Raw genomic sequence first — 14180 nt, 5'->3', positions numbered from 1 at the left:
GAAACTAGGGGGATGAACCTACTGCCAGGTGATTTGTATTGGGGAACAAGGCATAGTTTTTTGTTTGTTTGTTTGTTTTTGTTTTTTGTTTTGTTTTTTGTACCAGGGATCGAACTTGGGACCTTGCACTTGCAAGGCAAGCAGCAGCACCACTGAGCTAAATCTCTGGCCTAACAAGCCATAATATATTCACCCAGATTTGTGCCTCTGAGAAAAGACTTACACGGAGATTATGTGAACATAGACACTAGAAGCTGTTTCTGCTATTAACCATATAAATATTGATGCCCAATCCATGTTAGTGCTCATGTGACAAAGTACAGCTCAAGAAAGAGAGAGAGATATATTTCCCTTGCTTCTATGCAGTACCAGAGCAGTTTCAGAGTAATAAGGACTATAGACAATACTTTTGAACCTCAAGAGTTTCAGCCCACACATGGGAGCCACAGTGCCCAGTGAAATATCCCAGGCTTTGTCCTTAAGACATATGCCATGTTGCAGGCACAGTAGTTCAGCTCAGAAAAGTTAGAAAGAAAATACTGATGAGCCCATGTTACCTGCAGGCTGTCTTGCCCAGGAGAAACTATGGTACATAAGTCCTACATCAAAAAAAAAAAAAAAAAAAGTTATAAAAGTCATAAAACTAGGCCTAGTGTAGCATGGAGTGTTTTTCAAAACAGAGAGAGTGATGGATCCACACTTGCCCTTAGCAGAGAAGCCTAGGCCAATCTCACTCAGTTAGACCACTCATTTGGTAACCCTGGGCCTCCATTTCCTTGTGTCTCTTTAATAAACATGCATATGTGAAGCACCAACTAGAGCTATCCAGCTGAATATCAAGGATATACTGATCTGATCCCTCAAGAAACTTTTGGTAGTGAGAGTGACAGATACATAGACCCACATACACATAGAATTATGGATTTTAAGTCCATGTATTAAAAAGGGAAGTACGTGTAGCATTGTCATAGTTCAGGCAAGTATTTAACCCAATCTGGAAGGGTTAAAAAAATGGAAGAGACAATTCTCCTACAAAACCCAGAATTTTCAGCCAACTAAAGTAGAGCATGATTACTAGCCATGAAAATATAGTAGACTTTTTCAGTGATGACCAAAACCCAGGGCTAAGTATTGCAAACAGACAAAATGAGCTTACAAATATGAGCTTTACAAAACATTACACAATTTGGGGTGATGTTTAAAATAATTCAATGTTAAGAGAGAATAAAATAATAATTAAAATTTTATATATAATGTCTCAGTTACTTTTCCTGTTGAGATTAATTATACATGAAACACAAAGTTAAGGGACGAAAGATTTACTTTGAGTCAGTTTGTAGAGGTTTCAGTCCATAGTTAGCCAGCTCCAAGGCAGGGTGGCATAGCAGGGGCATCACAGAGGAGAAACAGTCCATGGCAAAGCAGGATAAGCAGAAGGCACCAAAAATAAAAGACCCAATCAAAAAATAGGCAAGTGAAATGAATATACACTTCTCAGAAGAAGTACAAAAGGCCAATAAATACATGAAAACATGTTCAGCATCTTTGACCATCACATAAATGCAAATCAAAACCACACTGAATGTCTACCTTATTCCAGTAGGAATAGCTATTATCTAGGGCTTAAAACATAACACATGCTACTGAGGTTGTGGATAAAAAGAAACTCTTTTACACTGTTGGTGAGAATGTAAACTACTGCTACAACAACGATGGAAATCAGTATGGAGATTTCACAAAAAAACTAAAAATAAAAGTTCCATTTGACCCAGCTATTTTTCTCCTGGATATTTTCCCAAAAAATATAAAGTCAGTTTCCAACTGATGGGCAAATGGGCTGTTTCCAAGTTCTAGCTATTACAAACTGTGCCACTATAAAAATGGATGCGCATACTTCTCTGTGATGTGATTCTTTTAGTTCTTTAGGAAAAATACCCAGCAGAGGGATGGCTGGGTCAAATGGAACCTCCAGTCCAAGCTCTTTGAGGTATCTCCATATTAATTTCCTATAAAATGGAATATTACTCAGCCATAAAGAATGAGAAAATAGATTCATTCATAGGAAAATGGATACATATTGAAGATATACTCCTAAGTGAAATAAATAAGGCACACATGTGCAAATACCGAATAGTTTCTCTGGTGTGAATAATCTGCAATAATACAGAAGATACTAATAAGATTACTGACATTGAGAAATGGGAAGAGAGGAGCTAAAGGTGTACAGAAGGTAGGATGGGTAGGGGAAGGGTAAAAAGGGAAAATAAAAAAATGTGAGATAATGAAAAGATGGAAATAAAGTGGTTGTAGATGGGGAGGGGAGGAGGACAAAGGACAAGGAGAAAAAATGAGAACCAAAACCTGTCATGCAGAGGTACAAGATCCCAACAATGAATGTAACTGTACTGGATCGCTAAAATGTACCCATAAACTCAAGTAAAGCTGAAAAATATATATAAAGTCATATGGCTACAATATATTTATACCTGTGTTTATAACAGGAAAATTCACAGTTGTTAAATTATGTATGCAACTTCTATTCCCATCAACAGATCAACAGATAAAGAAAATGCAGTACAGTTTTCCCATAATTCTTGCACTTTCTGAAGCTTTTTAGAAGTCCTCTTTCTTGAATGTCTTTAATTGTGTTATCATGGCTCCTTGAAGAAATGATTCAAATATTTACCTTTCATGGTTATTTTGACTTCGGGGAAGAGTGAGAAGTCATGAGGTGCCACAATAAAATGTTTTTATGAGCCTGCCTTTTCCTTGGATGGTATTCAGTAACAGTATTTACCATATTTTTAAAAAATTATACTCATAAAAAACACAAAGAGGACTTCCAGGTCTGTTTCAGAAAGTGGCAAGGTTAATGCAATATGTATTTGAATGAGAGAAGTATTTTAAGGAGGTTTAAAGGCAATGTATCTTTTACTTTTATAGATTTTTTTAAAAAAATCTAACTATTCACCATATATTTCAATCACATCTTCTATTAAGAGATAGACCAAGCTGGGGATTTAGCTAAGTGGTTCTGCCTCACAAGCACAAGGACCTGAGTTCGATCCCCGGTACAAAAAAAAAAAAAAAAAAAGAGAGAGAGAGAGAGAGAGGTAGACCAAGTGGAATCTTTAAGAAGTGATTAAGTCATGAGGTCTCTGCTGTTCTGAGTGAATCAACAGATTAGTATGATCTATTGAATCATTAGCTGTTTTATGTCACACACAGTGCTGAACAGTCTCAGTGAGCTAAACAGTCAATAAAAGATGAGGATGAACAAAAAAATATATAACATTATGAAGTATCTTCACTATATATATTCTACAACCATCCATTGAGTATTTATCAAGTATTAGGATGGCTACTTTTTATATGCAATACAAAGATTATCAATTCAGCTCTCAGACAGGTAGGACTAGGGCATTAATATTGGCTGAGGCCAGTATCCTAGGAGCTGACAACAAGGGTAGATGCAGGATGGGCACTTACCCAAGATTTACAAAGCCTAATGTTGAGCAAAAATAACATAAAAAGTAACTTGTGGTTTAGCTTCTCAAGTCAATTCCCATTCGAAGAAGGTATAAGCTGAGGACTCCTACTCAGTAGGAGCAATGGGACAGAAATTAAAACAGACACAAGAACTCCTACTATAGGACAGGTAGAGAAGTTTCCTAAAGCAAAATACATTATGAATAAAGTTCCTCAAGGTGAGCCTGCTAGGGAGGCAAACAAACACAGGCCGGCCTTTAAGAAGGTACAGCCTCACACTGATATATGTGCACCCATGTTTATAGTGGCACAGTTTGTAATAGCTAAAACTGGGAAACAGCCCAATTGCCCATCAGTTGGAAACTGGATGTGTTTTTTCTATAATATGGAATACTACTCAGCCATAAAGAATGAGAAATTAGAGTCATTCATAGGAAAATGGATGCATATTGAGGATATACTCAAGTGAAATAAACAAGTCACACATGTGTAAATACCGAATAGTTTCTCTGGTGTGAAAAACTACAATTGTACATAAGATCCTAATGGTATAATTGACAATGTGAAATAGGAAGAAAAGGGCTAAAGGTGTAGGTAAAGTGGAAAAGGTAGGGGAAAGGAAATAAGGGGAAAAATATGAGAAAATGAAAAAGTGGTAATAAAGTATTTGCAAATAGGGAAGAGAGGAGGGGGTGAGGGGAAAAAATGAGAACCAAGACCTGTCATATAAAGGTACAAGATCCCAATGATGGATGTAACTGTACTGTATACCTAAAATGTACCAATAAACTCAATAAGAAAATAAAAAAAGAAGATACAGCCTTGGGCCATGAATTTAGCTCAGTGGTTCTGCCGCCTCCCAAGCACCAAGTCCCGAGTTCGATCCTCAGTACCAAAAATTTTAAAAAAATAAAATAAAAGAAGACACAGCCTGGTGGACAACAGAAATGACACTCACTTAATTCCACACTTGTGCATTGTCAGCCCCACCCAAGAGCTCCCTTAGGGTTTAAGACATGCCTCAGTCAAGTGCTCAATGTACATTGGATGAATAGATAATGATAATGAAGATAAATTATGTCAAATAGACAAAGGAGGCTACAAATGAGAGAAAGCAGGGTAGTGAGGAAGTGGAATGCTCTGAAGATGGAACAGTCAAGACATGCTCCACTAGCACACATTGGCTCTTCCACTAACTAGTGCTAATTTGAACAACTTGTCTAAATTGCAATTTAATGAGAGAGCAGGAGAAAGAGTTGCTAAAACTCCTATTTTCTTTTATTTATTTTTCAAAATAAAGTGAATTCATCTCAAAGCATATTGGAAAGTCCTTTCTGATCCTGCCATACTTCCAACTGAATTGAACAAATTCAATAGTGTTTTATAACTCTTGGCTCTTTTCAAAATTGCAATGGAAGCATCTGCTTGAACAGAGATCTTACAGGAAAAAAAAAAAACTTAAATCCAAGCAATATCTTTGCAATATCTCTCTTGTGGATATGTAAACTTTTAACCTCTTACCTTGACTATAGTTTCCACATTTGCCCTATTTAACAAACAATGAATGTTAGATACATCATTCCTAATATTTTATTCATTAGCATGATACTATAAATTCTAAGTACAAAGGGGTTTTTTTTGCCTTTCCACATTCTACAGTTATAAACAAGTTGCTAGTGTATCAAAATAATTTATGTTTTAAAATTCCTTAAAGAGCAGAGAGAAAACAATAATGTCCATTCCATTTTTAGGCTTGGGTCTCAGGAGTTCCATTGGTATTGGATATGACACATGCAGGGAAAAAAGTCATAAATCTGTCCTACCAATGCTATTACATATTTTTAATTATAGATGTCAACATCCACCAAGTCTTTATGATTTTGTTTGAACCACTGGTCAATAAAAATCAATTTAAGTATTTTCAAAAAACTTTTTAAAATTTTATTATTTATAATTATGTTCAGATAGAAGATGAAATATTAATTTAAGGACAGATAAGGGGCATATCCATTGTAATGAAAATCCACTAAGTGAAGAGAAAAATATAACTCAAGTAAAGTAAAGCAAAGTAAAACAAAAAAAAATTCTAAAAATCAACAAAATATTATGGAAAGTTTCCAAACTGGCAAAAACAGAAACATGATGATCCAGTTCTTTAAATAACATAATGACATTAAATCACTAATTTTCAGAGGATATTATTTCTAGTTCCATGCTTATAATACAATGATCTTGAAACCCCATTAGCCCTGATTAGCCAAATGAAGTTTCCCAAAAAGCTAAATTTGAAAGGAAGGATGGAGAGAACTGTAGCTTGAAGAAATTTTAGAAATAGGCTTCACTTCTGTGGCCACATCTGAGGTTGCTCTATAAGATCTGATAACTTGTTAAAGTAATCTTTCTTTGCAAGGCAGTGGATTTACATCATACATTTTTAACTCTCCAAGGAAAGTCTAATTACTGGTTCTAATCATTTCTGATTGACTTGACTTTTATTCATCCAAGGTATTCTCTGCTCTCTGATGAAATCAAGTCTCTAATAAAATTCCAAAAATTTCAGAACAATTTACAAGCTCCAGATGACTGAAAGTTTTCTCATGTCCATTTGGCATTCTGAAAGAGTTTTGCTGAATAAATTCTGAGGAATGATACATCTGGCACTCACTGAAACAAAAAACTCAACAATAACATACTTGAAATTATTAATGTTACATAAATGCAAATGTGTCAATATTCTCTGAACTCTAAGCTTCAGTGCAATCACCATGAATTTCTGTGAGTCCTCTTCTAACACAAAGGCCATCTATCAGCCACATGTTTGGAGGATATTTTAACAACCAATAAACACACATTACTTTTTATGTACAAATTTATAATTATGTATGTTATATATATATTTTGTTGTTGTTGTTGTTGTTGTTCTGGGGATTGAACTCAGATCCTTATGCTAGCGAGGCAGTTAGCGGAACCACTGATCTAAATCCCCAGCCCTGTATGTATATTATTTTTTTAAAAAGCAATTAGCATCTATTGAAAGCTCACTTAAATTCATTCTTTCTCTTGCCCTTATGTGGACTCCAATTCAGTGACAAAACATAAAATCAAAGAATTTTAGAGCTAAAATGAGTAACCATCTTTTCCAATGACATTTCAATCATGTATCAGAAATCCATATGTGTGTTCACCGTGAGAACATGTCATGAATAGTAATGGTAAGTTTAGCTGTTCAAAATATTGAATTTTTAAGCATCAATATGAAAGCATTCTAAAAAATAACTGATTCAATCAGCATTATTCTTGCAAGAATATATCAACTGATCAATTTTTAGCACCTCAGAAGAATATTATAACAATGAACTCTATAAAAGGAAGAAAATTTAGTCAACACTCTAATCTTCACTTCAGCAACTTCATAAAAGAATATAATTTTAAAATCCAAGTAGACCCAAATATTGCCTGATTAGGCCAGAATTGTAGGCTAATTTGGTGACTCATGTCTTTGCCTCTAGTAGACAATGGATAGTTACTGTGAGTCCTTGTTGGACCCATTTAGTCTACACTTGTATGAGCCACTCTTAGAGATGATCCATAGCAATAGAACACATGACTCAGACACACATTTGAAAGCATAGAGAGATTTAAAGCACACTGCACAGTCATTAACATCTAAATCTCTTCCAAAATTGTGAATAATTTTCCAGCAAACACATCTTTAAATCTTTAAAATATGTTTCCCCTAAGCTCAGAGCAATTTATCAAGATGAATTTCTTGTGATCTCCAACTGCATTCTGCTCAATCTCTGCATCAAACTTGAACTCTGTAGTTGCATCCCACTTAGGAAATCATCTATGTGTCTTCATGTTGCTGCCACCCTGAGATCAGCTGGTGGTGGGGAAGGAGTAATGCAGAGGAGCATTCAGAGCAGGGGTTCTGGCACCAGACAGCCTAAATTTGAACCCCTCCTCTCTTGCTTCCTAGATATGTGATATGGAGCAAGTTACTTAACTGCTCTGTGCCTCAATTTCTTTTTCAGTATGATAGGGATAATAAACTGCCATTGAGTTAGTGTACAGAAATCGATTCTTACATCTTCTGCTACATAAGTGTTAACTTATTCATAGAAAGGAAGTGCAATTTGTGGTACTTTTAACTTTTGAAATTCAAAAACATAGGTATCTCATTTACTCCCAAAATACCTTCATTTAAGGGTATTGTTCTTTATGGCGCCACACATTTCCATAACCTAGTCTTCAACTGATTCAGACTAAGTGTGCATACTTCTTTTAAGGGTCCCATAAATGAGAAATAGTTCCAAATGAAAGCATAAAGAAAAAACTTCAAACCTATCATATAATGAATCTGATTTACTAAATTTGAGACAGACCAATTAGTGATAGGCCACCAGATTAATAACAATAGTTATATGTAGGTAACTGCAAAAAGAACTTTGTATATATTCTGTCACTTAATTATTTTTTCTCATTGAGTTTATTGGTACTTTTTAGGTATACAGTACAGTTACATTCATCACTGGGATCTTGTACCTTTACATGACAGATTTTGGTTCTTAATTTTTCCTCATAGCCCTGCCCTCCCTTCACCCCCTCCTCCCTTCCCTTTTTACAAATACTTTATTTCCATATTTTCATTTTCTCAGATTTTTTTCTTCTTCTATATTTCCTTTCCCCTACCCTTCCCACTTCCCCTACACCTTTAGCCCTTTTCTCCCTATTTCACATTGTCAATTATACCATTAGGATTTTATTTACAATTGTATTTTTTCACACCAGAGAAACTATTCAGTATTTATACATGTAAATACTTATTTATTTCACTTAAGAGTATATCATCTTGAAGGGAGGGCAAGGACAAGGGGAAAAAATGAGAACCAAGACCTGTCATGTAAAGATACAAGATCCCAATAATGAATGTAACTGTACTGTATACCTAAAATGTACCAATAAACTCAATAAAAAGAAAAAAAGTATATCCTCAATATGCATCTATTTTCCTATGAATGACTCTAATTTCTCATTCTTTATGGCTGAGTAGTATTCCATTTTATAGAAAAACCACATCTTTATCCATTCTCCAACTGATGGGCAATTGGGCTGTTTCCAAGTTTTAGCTATTACAAACTGTGCCGCTATAAACATTGGTGCACATATATCACTGTGGTATGATTCATTTAATTCTTTTGGAAAGACACCCAGCAGAGGGATGGCTGGGTCAAATGCAACATCTAATCCTGGATTTCAACTTGGCAAAGATTAAAACTAGACCCTTATCTTTCACCATGCATTAAACTAAAATCCACCTGGATTAAAGATCTAAATATTAAAAAACAGACACTAAATTTGCTGTAAGGTAAGTTAGGCAGAACTCTTGAAGACATTAGCATAGGAAAAGACTTTATGAACAAATCCTCAGTAACATGGGAACTAGAACAAAGAATCAACAACTGGGATCTCATCTAATTAAAAAGCTTCTGCACTGCAAAAGAAATCATCAACAGAACTAAGAGACAACCTACAATGTGGGAAAAAGTTTTTACTGGCTGCTCCTCAGAAAAAGGACTATTATCTAGAATATATAAAGAACTCAAACAAATCAGACCCCCAAATATAAAGACCCGATTCAAAAATGGGCATCTGAAATGAACAGACACTCTCACACAAAGACGTAAAAACATCAAATAAATATATGAAAAAAATGTTCCATGCCACTGGTCATTCATAAGATGCAGATGAAAACAACACTGAGACTTCACCTCATTCCAGAAAGAATGGATGCAATCAAGAAGTCAACCAATAACAAATGTTGGTGGTGTTGTGGGGAGATAGGAACACTTCTCCATTGTTGGTGGGAGTGCAGAGTGGTGCAACCACTAGGGAAATCAATATGGAGATACCTCTTTCATTTAATTCTTGAAAAACTCTACATCACAGGAATTATCATTATCCTCTATTTTATATATGAGAAAATTGAGGCCCAGAGAGATTAAATAACCTTCCCAAGTTCACATAGCCAAGAATTACATGGAAGTCTTGACATTCCAGAGAGAATGGACTACCTTCCCACCAAATGAACAGAGAATAATGTCCTTTGTATCCCTAGTCTCACCAGAACACAGAAGTAAATAGACCTCTACAGAAGGCAATAATTCTGCCCCAGAATCTGACCTAATGTACCCATTTCCTCTTACCTACATTTCAGAGCCAAGGAATAATCTTTTTGTGTACACTTATGGGCATGCAATGGACAGACTCAGTGAAGATCTAACACTTGGTTTTCCACATTATTATTAAAGAAAGAATCAGTAAGGACAGAAAAAAAGTGTGTTAACTACAGATAAATATGATATAATGATAGATAAATACAGTATGATAACTGCAGATAAATGCTGTCAACATGTGTATAGAACTGACTCAAAGAGCTTCAGTGACTTCTATGATTAACCAGCTAGAGCATAGCAAAGTTCAGCCAAGAACTGCATTTTCTTGCTACTGTACCTTTTCACTAAGCAAACCCTTAAGTTTCCCAGGACTTTAAGGTCTTCCAGGACACACAACTTTGAGTACAAAAACAGAAAAGTGCAATGCAAACCAGGATGAATTGGTTTCCCAATAAATCTCCATGTAACTGTTCCATCTTTACAGTCTTCTTACTGAGGTCATTTTTCAACATATTTCATTTTTCCACACACCAGTAAATAGTGTTAATTAGGTTTTAACCACAAGACTTGTTGACTGCATGACAATTAATTAAACACCATGTGGGTCTAATTATTTTCAGTGGATTATAAAAAGATATTTTTCTTTGTTACATATATATATATATATATATATATTAATATCTGTACAACAAAGCATATTAAGCTAGAGTGCCTCCCTAAGGCAGTAACAATTAAAGAGAGAAGTCATATCTTAAATCTTTGAAAATCCATGCACACATGTAACACACAAACTAAACTCAGAAGCTGCTCCCAGCAGAAGTAGTTGAATTCTTTGCTTTCCCAAGGATAGCTAGGCTAAAGTTTTTCCCATGACTCAAGGCCTGTCAAAGCACAGGGCCCAGGCCCAAAGCTTGAAAAGGATCAGGGTTCCTAAAGTAGCAAACTCCCTCAGCCATCAGTGAATACATTTTCTGTTACAAGAAGCTGAATTCCTGACTCAAACTGGCTTCAAACAAAAGAAAATTATATTATCTCACAAAACTGAAGTTCAGAGTTAGAATGAGGTCTAAGTTTGGTTGGTTCAGCAGTCTAACATTCAGAGCCACATAATGATGATTCCCATGGTCCCTGGACACTTTTGCCCCTCTGGGTTCTTTCTTTTGTTAAAATGTGTGTGTGTGTGTGTGTGTGTGTGTGTGTGTGTGTGTGTGTGTGTGTGTGTAGGCTTCAGTGGTATAAAGTGAAGTAGAATTCAAGCAGGATGATATTTTTTCTTCTGATTTTTCAGACATTAAAACACCATGGTGGATCCCTAAAAGTATCATGGGATGAGGGGGACCCAGATTTCTCTCCATCTATTGGCCATATACAGTGTGTATCACCAGTGGGCTCAAGCTGGCTTGCTTACCTTCAGGCTGTTCTACCCTGTCAGCTAACAGTTGGGGCCATGAGTTTCATGGGTTTCACTGATTCCCTCCACTGTTAGCCTAAGAAAGCCCTTCACCTCACAAGAAAAAATCTTTCCTTTTAGTTATTATTGGTCCTAAATGGCATCGTGGCCTACCCTTGAAGCAATAGCTCACAAATGCCATTGCTAATTACATTATCTTTAGAGTAGTACAGAGACACCCATCGTGTCAGGAATGGGAACAAAACCTAAACAATATAGGGTTATGTTAGGAAGGAGGAAAAGTTTACTATAACCCTCACACCAGACCTTCTAATATCTAAGCACAATCATTCACGTTTTTGATATTTGCCCTAGCTTTCTCATTCTATCCTCAAAACAACTTTAAGAAGTAGAGTATTATCCTTCCCATTTTACAAAAGCAGGAGCTGAGATTTACAGACCTCAAAAGGTGTGCCCAAAGCAGATTTCTTAATAGGACAGAAAAAAAGAACAAAACATAAGAGAAAAAAATGTAATAACTTTCAGCAAAATTTAAATTATTTGCTCTCAAAATAGAATTGACAAATTGAAAAGACAAGACAGACTAGGAGAAAATATTTCAAAATACACACCTGACAAAGACTTGCAGAAAGATTTTTAAAGACTGCTACTACTAATAATAAAATAATAAAGAAATAATATAAACTAATACTAATAACAACAAAAAAACAAAGGATTTTAATGGGCTCTTGAAAGAAAGTCATATCAGTGGATAATAGCATCAGAGAAATGCAAAATAAAACCACAGTAAGATACCTCTTACACAGCCACCAGAATGGCTAATATTATAAATATCTAACAACACCAAGTGTTTACAAGGATGTGGAGCAAATGGAATCTCACACATTGCTGGTGGGAATGTAAAATGTTATACTTTGGAGAACACTTTGGCACATTCTTATAAAGTTAAACATACTCTATCATATGACCCAGCAACTCCACCCCTAAACTACTTATCTAAAAAGAAAGAAAACATATATTCCCTCAAAAATATTTCTATGTGAGTGTCCAAACAGCTTTATTAATTCACAACCCAAATATACATATATATATAGATAGATATAGATATAGATATAGATATAGATATCAATACGTGAACAGATAAATCAGGGTATATCCACATAATGAAATTATGTGCAGTAATATAAGGGAATGAACTTCTGATACACCTAACAAAGATGTAACTCAAAACTATACTAAATGAAGCAAGCCAGACCCAAAATAATATTTACTGTATGATTCCATTCACATGAACCTCTACTGAGAAAAGCCTGCAGGGGAACAAGGGTTTAAGCAGGAAAAACAATTAGGCTTTTACAATAATCCAGGTGGGAAATAGTAGTGGCTTAGATCAGGAAGGCTGAAAAGGAGGTGATGAGAAATGTTCTGATGCTGGAGATATTTTGAAAGTGAAGCCAACAGTCTTCCAAAGGCTTGAATGCAGAATGTGTGAGACAAAGAGAAACGGACTGTGACATCACAGCCATGTATCTGAGCACACAGGAAGATGAAATCTCTATTGGGAGAGAGAAGCAGGTTGGGGGAGTAGGTTGGGGGAGGATGAGAACAGCGTATGTGTTGATCCAGAAATGACCATTAGATGTTTAAATGAAGATACAGTAACAGGTCAGCAGTTGGATATACAAGAAGAGATCCAGGCTACAGATAGGAATTTGGTAATTTTTAACTTCATTTTTCTGGAGAAAGGATTGAGGACAGGTAAAATGATTTCAAGTGAAATTTAGAAACAGCTGGATAGGTCTTTTCACTGCAAAAGTAAGTAAAGATCCATTTTTTAAAAGAAAATTTGGAGATCATTAATGACCAGGAGAAAAACTTGCTAGGACTTTGGTAGTATTGATCGTCAATAGAATTAGCAAATGCTTTATATTCAAACAGGGTTCAGGAAGAAATCTGGAACTTTTCTGATCTGTCCAATACATGGCTTGTACTAGGCTGACCAGGTCTGGGTAATCCAAAGGGTAACCCAGGAATAAGGAGAGGGGCTTTACCTGGCAACCTCCAGCTCCTGGCTCCTGCGATCTCTACCACATTCTTATTTTTGAACACACCTCTGCTTACTGCTGCTGGGCAGAGTGAAGTCCTTAACAACTTTGATTTGAAAATAATCTCATTTGTGAAACTGTGTTTGGCTGTTTGGTTCTTAAAAGGCACAGCTGCCATGGAAGCAAACTGTTAACCTAACTTTAGAGTTTGAGCTTTCAGAGATAGCTGCAATCTGTGTGGCATGATTTGATGATGCTAGAAAAGCACTATCTTTTTCTCTCTGCAGATTCCTGAAATTCCACCTATTAGTGTAGAAGGTGCAAGCCAAATCGCCAACTGTGAATGAACAGTACTGGGGACTCCAGCAACTGGACCAGTGTAAAAAAGAGAAACTGCATATGAGAAAGGAGATTCATTTTTAAAAGAGAGGGATAAAAGATTGAAAACAACATCCTTTTCCTCACAATTTTATTAGTGAGAATTCCACTGGGCCCATTCTCACATCTCACACGTAATAGGCCACAAATATTTATTGAATGAATACATAAATTCTCAATTTTTTTCTGTTTGAGAAAGAGGACCTTTGCTCACACTCTCCTCCCTCCCCGCCCCCACCTCCAATTCTGTAAGGTCCAGTTCTATGAACAGAGTTAATTCACTCTCCTAGGCTTTGCTTGTTGGGGAGGAAAAATAGTTTAAGCCATTTCTGGGGCCCCATAGAAGCTCTCTAGAAAAGATGTTTGCCACTCTTGGGACAGGAGAAATCGCCCTGGAACTTGGGAGCATCACCAGGGCTGATTGAAATGCAGGACATCACATCCCAAACGCGCCTTCTGAAGCCTGGAGTCCTGCAGCGTGAGAGAGCCTTGGGTCTGGTAGCAGAGGGGAGCCCGGGGCACTGCAGACCGCCCTGGAGCGGGATAGAGCTACGAAGCGCTCTCTCTGCCCGGTCTCGCTGCGCTGGGCTCAGCGCTTGCGCCTCCCTCCGCGCTCTCTCCTCCGCCCCCCTTCCCCTCCCCCTTCCCCTCCCTTTCTCCTCCTCCTCCCGCTGCTGCGGC

At 36.5% G+C, this 14180-nt stretch overlaps 1 protein-coding gene across 1 annotated transcript in view; it reads left to right on the top strand.

Moving 5' to 3' along the window:
• The first annotated feature begins 12634 nt into the window (after positions 1 to 12634).
• The window catches only part of Efemp1 (EGF containing fibulin extracellular matrix protein 1), a 58299-nt gene continuing 56753 nt past the window's right edge, over positions 12635 to 14180 (top strand). The window contains exon 1 of the mRNA XM_010615872.3: positions 12635 to 12791. The gene's annotated coding sequence lies outside the window, so the exon portion shown is untranslated. The remainder of the gene's footprint in view (positions 12792 to 14180) is intronic.

The sequence above is a fragment of the Fukomys damarensis genome, unplaced genomic scaffold, assembly GCF_012274545.1.
Source record: "Fukomys damarensis isolate Sample0158 unplaced genomic scaffold, DMR_v1.0_HiC HiC_scaffold_2, whole genome shotgun sequence".
Lineage (NCBI taxonomy): Eukaryota > Metazoa > Chordata > Mammalia > Rodentia > Bathyergidae > Fukomys > Fukomys damarensis.
This window is presented reverse-complemented; position numbering and strand designations above follow the sequence as displayed.